Source organism: Triticum urartu, chromosome 6A (genome assembly GCF_056163025.1).
Source record: "Triticum urartu cultivar PI428250 chromosome 6A, HENAU_Tu73, whole genome shotgun sequence".
In the NCBI taxonomy this organism is placed as follows: Eukaryota; Viridiplantae; Streptophyta; class Magnoliopsida; order Poales; family Poaceae; genus Triticum; species Triticum urartu.
In genome coordinates, this window is record NC_141878.1 from 340,079,021 (window position 1) to 340,086,574 (window position 7,554).

Genomic DNA, 7,554 nt, shown 5'->3' on the forward strand with positions numbered 1-7,554 from the left:
TCCTTGCAATCGATCAAACAGATCGTTGATCATTGGTAGTGGGTACTTGTTCTTGATTGTTACTTCGTTCAATCCTCGATAATTAACAACCATCCTTAACGATCCATCCTTCTTCTCCACTAGAAGTTCTGGTGATCCCCAAGGTGAAGAACTTGGGCGAATATATCCCTTATCCAGTAACTCCTTAATCTGCTTCTTAATTTCCACCAAATCCTTTGCTGGCATCCTATATGGTCTCTTCGATATTGGCCCAGTGCCTGGTAAAAGCTCAATCAAAAACTCAATGTCTCTATCCGATGGCATGCCTGGCAACTCTTCGGGAAATACATCAGGAAAATCCTTTACCACTGGTACTTCCTCCTGCACAACTCTTGATAAGGAATTTACCTGTGTCCTCTTTGGCACATGCCGGGATACATACTTGATCCTTCTCCCTTCTGGTGTGGTAAGCAAAATTGACTTACTAGCACACTCAATATTCCCTTCATACTTTGATAACCAATCCATGCCTAATATCACATCCAATCCTTGAGATTCCAATACTATTAGGTCTGAGGGAAAAACATAGTTACCAATCCTTAATGGTAACCGATCACACCATAGACTTGCCACATACTCTGCTCCTGGCGAGGTTACTAACATGGGTGACCTAAGGGCTTGGGTTGGTAGGTTATACTTATCCACAAATCCCCTTGAGATGTATGAATGCGATGCACCAGTATCAAAAAGAACGAGTGCAGTAAATGACTTAACCAAAAACTTACCTATTACTGCATGGGGCTGAGCTTCAACCTCCTCCACATTAACGTGGTTCACCTGTCCCCTGTTAAAAGGGTTCGGCTTCTTTCTAGAACTTCCATTGCCGTTTTGTCCTTCAGGACATTCATTTGCATAATGTCCTGGCTTCGAACACTTATAGCAAGTGACGTGGCTCAAGTCCTTCTTGGCTGGGGTGGATGGGGTGCTGCGGTTATGGCCATTGCTTCCTCCATTCCCATTACCATTCTTGGTGCCATTTTGATTGTGCGAGCTACCTATGCTGAAAATGTCCTCCCGGTCTAGGGGTAAAGCGAGGCTTCTGCTGAGCTCCTGAATTATACTTTCCTTGTCCATACTTCCTCTTGCGGTTCTCAATTTGCTGCTGCTTCCCTTCAATCATAAGAGCACGATCTACCAACTCCTGGTAGTTGTTGAAGGTGGCTACCATCAACTGCATACTCAACTCATCATTCAATCCTTCCAGGAATTTCTCCTGCTTAGCTGCATCCGTAGCAACGTCATCTGGGGCATAACGTGCTAGCTTACTAAACTCCTCCACATACTGGCCAACTGTCCGTCCTCCTTGGCGCAAGTTTCGAAACTCACGCTTCTTCATGGCCATTGCTCCTGCTGAAACATGGGCAGTACGAAAAGCCTGCTGAAACTGGTCCCATGTGACAGTGTCGACTGGGAAGGTGGCTGTGAAATTCTCCCACCAGGATGCTGCGGGTCCTTCTAACTGATGTGCGGCAAACTTCACCTTCTCCGCATCTGTGCATCCTGCTGTGGTCAACTCCCTAGCTATCTTGCGGAGCCAATCATCTGCTACTATCGGCTCGGTGCTACTGGAAAACACCGGCAGATTCAGCCTAAGAAAACGGGCTAAGTGGTCAACAGGTGGTGGTGGTGGTGGTGGGTTGTTGTTGTTGTTCCCCTGATTCTGATTCTGAACTAGCAACTGCATCAGGGTGTTCTGCTGCTGGATCAACTGGGTGAGCTCCGGCGGAAAGGCAAATCCGGGGTCACGTCTCAGAGGCATCTGAGGGTTTAGAAAAGATGAGATGTAAGATGAGAGGGGGTCTAAAGAGAAACACTACCCATATGCACATGAGGCAAAAGCAAACAATTCACTTCAATCAATCAAACAAGGGCATACAATCGATCTAACTATCGCAAAGTGCTCGGACTACTAAATTTACATGGTGGACTACTACTACTGATGAGGTGGTCTACTAAAAATATTCTACGGTTGTAGACTCCATGATATCTGCTCCTGCTTCATCAACATAGTTATTATTGCTACTATCTTGTTCTGAGTCGGTGCCGTCAATGATGATGTAGTCTTCCGGGCTAATCTCCTTGGGTTCTTCGTCTTCATCTACTGGTGTCGGGCCTCCCATAAATATTGCTAGCTTCATAGTTAGGTCGGCATTCTTATCCACCAATACTTCAATTTCTTCTTCATAATCTTCGCGTGTAGCCTTGAGTTCTTCCTCCAGTTCCTTGATTCCAGTCTTAGCCTTCTTCAGATCTATCATGTCGGCGCACATCTGATTCTCCTGTCGTCGAATGTGCTGGTTTAACTCCTGGATAAAAGCTGCAATTGATCTATCCTTCCTGGTGCTGATCATCTCCCAGTGTTCATCTCGGTGCCCACAAATCTGGTAGATAGTATCCTTGAGATCCTTGCGGTAGACTTCTCCAATGCGTCCCATGGCGATGTGAGCTGCCATACTCTTTCCTAGACTCCAAGTTGGTGCATCAAAAGAAAACTCTATGGGCCCAGTGACTGGCATGAACGTCCTTCCTGGAATTTGAACTTGAATCATCCAGCGCTCTTCTTCAGGTAAAGTGGCGTTGTAGGTTTCGGTGAAGCTTGGTATTCCTATGTTCAGGTATCTAGTGACTTCCTTCAAGTGGCGTCCAAAGGGTGTATCTCCATCTGGTTGGGTGAACTTGTTCCTTGCATCCGCCATCCTAAAGAGTAGAAAAGATGAGAAGTCAGAAGAGAAGAGAGTGAGTAGTGATCTAGGTCTTTGGCTTAGTGGTCGTGTCCTATAGTCAAAGTGTGCTCTGATACCATCTCTGTAGCGACCAGACCTCAAACAGTCTGATCTCTGTGCTCCGGTGTCATCCCTGGATCAGTAATGCTGACACCACACAGTACTCGAAGGATTTATATCAGAGTAGCAATCACACACTTATTACATCGAGTGTCTCAAAAGAGAACTTATTACAATAAATATGGCTTAAGGCCATCTAATAACGATAACAGCGGAAGGCTTGGAAGAGAAGTGAGTCCATCAACTCCAACGGCATCACTGAGTATAGAACCACAACCTAAAACTCCTTAATCGTCGTCTGAAAAGTCTGCAACATTAACGTTGCAGCCCGAAAACGGGTCAGCACATGGAATATGCTGGCAAGGTAACACATAGAGAGTAATGGAATGCAACAGCTATACTATATGCATATTTGGCTGGTGGAAAGCTCTATGGTTACAGTTTTTGCGTAAAGCCAATTTTTCCCTACTTCAAAGGAATAAATTTAATTACTATCATGGTGGTTGTTAAACATTGAGAATGGTTGACAGCATTCTCAATCCCAATTAAATAACATCATTAAAACCCAACAAAATTAATTTTAGAGTAACATGTTGAGATTCACATGATAATCCAGGTACTAGATACTCAAGATGTCCATAACCGGGGACACGGCTAACCATGATTAGTTTGTTACACTCTGCAGAGGTTTGCGCACTTTTCCCCACAAGACTCGATCGCCTCCGTTGGATTTCTCGCACTACATGGTGTTTGAGAAACGGATGACCGAGACATAGTCTTTCAGAAGCGCTAGCACCTTACGATCGGGTAGACGGTCCAAAAGAAAAACAGGCAAGTCCTGGGATACCCAGGTGCCTCAATCCACCCAGATGTGTGTTTAGGTTGCCACCTTAGATAAACCCTTAATTAACAATCTCACATCTGTCATGGATATCACTCACCCAATCCACGTCTACTAGCATAGCATGGCATAATAAGTAAACGTAGAAGTAACTCCCAAAGGTTGATAATAAATAGGTAATAGGTACTACCTCATCTACTTCCCACCCCACAATTTAATTAGATCCTAATCATGCAATGTGTGAGGATTGATCTAATGCAATAAAACTGGGTTGTAGAAAAGGGTATGATCAAAGTGTTACTTGCCTTGCTGATGATCCGCGAAACCTAGAGATTCAAAGTAACAGGCGGCGCACTCCGGGTATTCTATCGCAGACAAACAAACAAGCATACAATAAGTACTCATCTAATGCATGGGTAAAACTCAAATAGAAGATCTAACCAGAAAGTTCAACTTAAGAACCCTGGTTTGTAAAAGAATCAAATCGAACGAAGCAAAAGAAATCAAACGGCGAAAGAAAACAACTTCGTTCTAGTAATCTGGATCTAAGGCAAATTTTACAGTAGCAAAAACTTGTTTAAGTTGGTTATTCGGAAAGAGGCTTTCGAGACGAAACTCCAGGCGCTTGAATCGCCTGATTCCGATAAACGAGCGAAAAGTTATACTAAAATGAAAATCAGATCAGAAATCGATATCAGAAAATAACCGCGGAAAATCCGACGAAAAAGAAAAACGACGAACAGAATTTTTTTTAAACGGCACGGATTTTGAGGGCGGCGAACCTCGGGCAACGCGCGGCTCCGGCGGATCGGCGGCGGGGCGGCGGCGGCGGCTGGCGGCGGCGGCGGCTGGGGCGCGCTAGGGTTAGGGTTTCGGGGCTGGCGGCTGGGCTCTCTCGGGCCCCGGGGCGGCGGCTTATAAAGGCCTCGGCCGGCGGTGTCCTGGCCGAGTACGGCCCATAGTCGGTTCCGCGTTTTTTTTATAATTCCGCTCGGAAGAAAAATAAAAAGAAATACTAAACGGACACCAAAATTCACGAAATAAATTTTACCAGGCTTCTAAAATCAAGCCCGAAAAAGTGAACATTTATTTGGGCCCAAACTACAACTTTGAAAAACGCGCATTTTTCCTAAATTCAAATAAAATACCGAAAAACTCCGAAATAAAACTTATTTGATTTTTTATTAAATCCTCAATATTTCTATATTTTGGGAAAGTCATTTTATTCCCTCTCTCATATTTTTGTAATAGAAATAAGTGATGATAAAATAAATAAAATCAAATGATCCTGTTTACATAATTTGAGAAAACTCAAATATGTAAATAACGAAATCCCCAACTCTCTCCGTGGGTCCTTGAGTTGCTTAGGATTTTCTAGGATCAAAATCAAAAGCAAAATAAAATATGATATGCATGATGACCTAATGTATAACATTCCAAATTGAAAATTTGGGATGTTACCATCACATCATTCTCCAATGATGTGATCCCATTAATCAAATGACAACTCATATCTATGGCTAGGAAACTTAACCATCTTTGATTCAATGAGCTAGTCAAGTAGAGGCATACTAGTGACACTCTGTCTGTCTATGTATTCACACATGTACTGAGTTTCTAGTTAATACAATTCTAGCATGAATAATAAACATTTATCATGATATAAGGAAATAAATAATAACTTTATTATTGCCTCTAGGGCATATTTCCTTCAGCCCTCACCCGAGGAAGAAGAAGTGCAAGTGGGCGTCGGCATCTTGGCGTCCCACGGCGATGCAGAGGACGTAGGGGACGAAGATGAACTTGGCGAAGCTCCTGGACACACTCTCTTCACTGGCGCTCGTCGGAGGGTGCGTCGGCGACTTGCTTGTGGCCTTGGTCCCGCTCGGGTAAGGTGTAGAATAGATGGAAAGGGGAAAGGGGAGGATCGCTGTGGGGTGGCGCGGAAGAGAAACCCTAGGGGAACGGCTCGGACGCCGAGGGGGGTTTAAATAGGACTCGGAGGGTCGACGTGTAGCTCTCTGCCCATAGTGGCCATGTGCGGTGTGTGCTCTATTTTTCACTATGAGGATAAGAAGAACAGTGTCAGGCAAAACGCTATGGTGAAAAGGACTTGGATTGGGCCGGCGCGGTGAAAATGAGAGGAACAAGTAGGAAAAAATAGCTGGGCCGCTGGAAATTCCCTCTCCCTTTTGTCTTCCTTTTCAATTTTCCAGAACAGAAAATACCTGGAAGAAAAGAATAGAAGGGAAGGAATGGAATTTGATAGATATAGAAATATCTATGGAGTCCTGGAAATATGTAAACATGGAATAAAATACTTTGGCAATTTTAGAAACAATAAATTTAAACAAGTTTGGAATTGAATCCAACTTATTTAAATCCAAAATCCAACCAAAGCGCATCCAAATGAGTTGAAATTTGGATGAGTGGGTCTTAGCATGAGCTAATATTCATAGGAAAAGAATGGACATTAATGGGGGCAGGGAAGAACTCACTTGCATAAAGAAGTAAAAGAAGAGGAAGAAGAAGGTGATGATGCATGGGCATGGCTTGAGAGAGAGATAGGAAGGGCTGATGCACACACAACATGAAAGTAACATGTAACATAAGGATGAGTGCAATGCACATGATGCTCATGGCAACAACATGAATGACCAAAAGCAATATGACAAGAGACTCAAAGCAACAAAATGAAATGGCAGAATGCAACATAATAAAAGATGAACATGATACAATAAAAAAATATGGCAATGGCACTCATCATGATCATGGCATAAATACATCGGAATGAAATATGCAAAATTATGATAATGCAACAAATACAATAAACAAACGACAACAACTAAAATAAAGAAGGCAATGGGAGCATCCGTCTCGGGGCATTACAGACATGTAGGCCCCCTTTAAAAAGTTAGATTTATTTATTTGTTTAGATTTATCCTATGACATGTGGGCCACCCCTTCACTATTTGACTAGCCGTTTTGACTTGGTCAAACTCGTATTACACAATTCCAGAAATTTAGAAAATGATTTTAAAGCTTTGAAAATTAATAGAAAATAAACCATAATGCCGATAAAAAACTTTGTACATGAAAGTTGCTCAGAACCGTAACTCCGACGAATCCAAATACGCAGCCCGTTCGTCCGCTACACGTCCCTAGCATAGTGAACATGCAACTTTTCCCCTCTGGTCCGTCTATCTAAAAACGCAAAATAACTGGAATACTTTCCCGGATGTTTCCCCCCTTCGCCAGTAGTTCCTAGTACTACGTTAGCTCACCCCTAGCACCACGTATTGCCATGTTATGCTTTGTGATGCTTTGATTGATTTGTTATTTATTCTGTCCCCCTCCATTACTTTTTTCCGGTAGACCCCGAGACCGCTGCCGATACCCCTATGATCAACTACGTCACTGACGACCGTTCCTTTGCAGCAGAGCTTCCAGGCAAGCACCCCCCTTTTGAGCATACCGATATCGCTTACTCTATCTCCCTTATGTTTGCATTAGAATCTGCTGCTACTACTTTTATCCTATTTCTGCTGCATAGCCTGTATTGTAACCTGCTGTTGTTACCTACCTGCTTATCCTAAACTGTTTAGTATAGGCTAGGTAGAGACCCATCAGAGACCCCCACTTTGTCCCGACTGCCCCGCTTGATTATCAGAAGACCAGATCAACGGGATCAAAGACCAGGCCCCGGCACCGCACATCACCTTCCCCTTAGTTTCTCGACACTATTGGGTTACTATCGAGTGCCGAGGTGATACCTCATCAACACTTCTGATGTTAACCTTGTAGGTTAGTTCATCGGTTATTGTCATCGAGGGTGATTCCTCCTTCTCCACTCCCGATAACAACACTGTCGTGCAACTCCTCAAGAGTGGA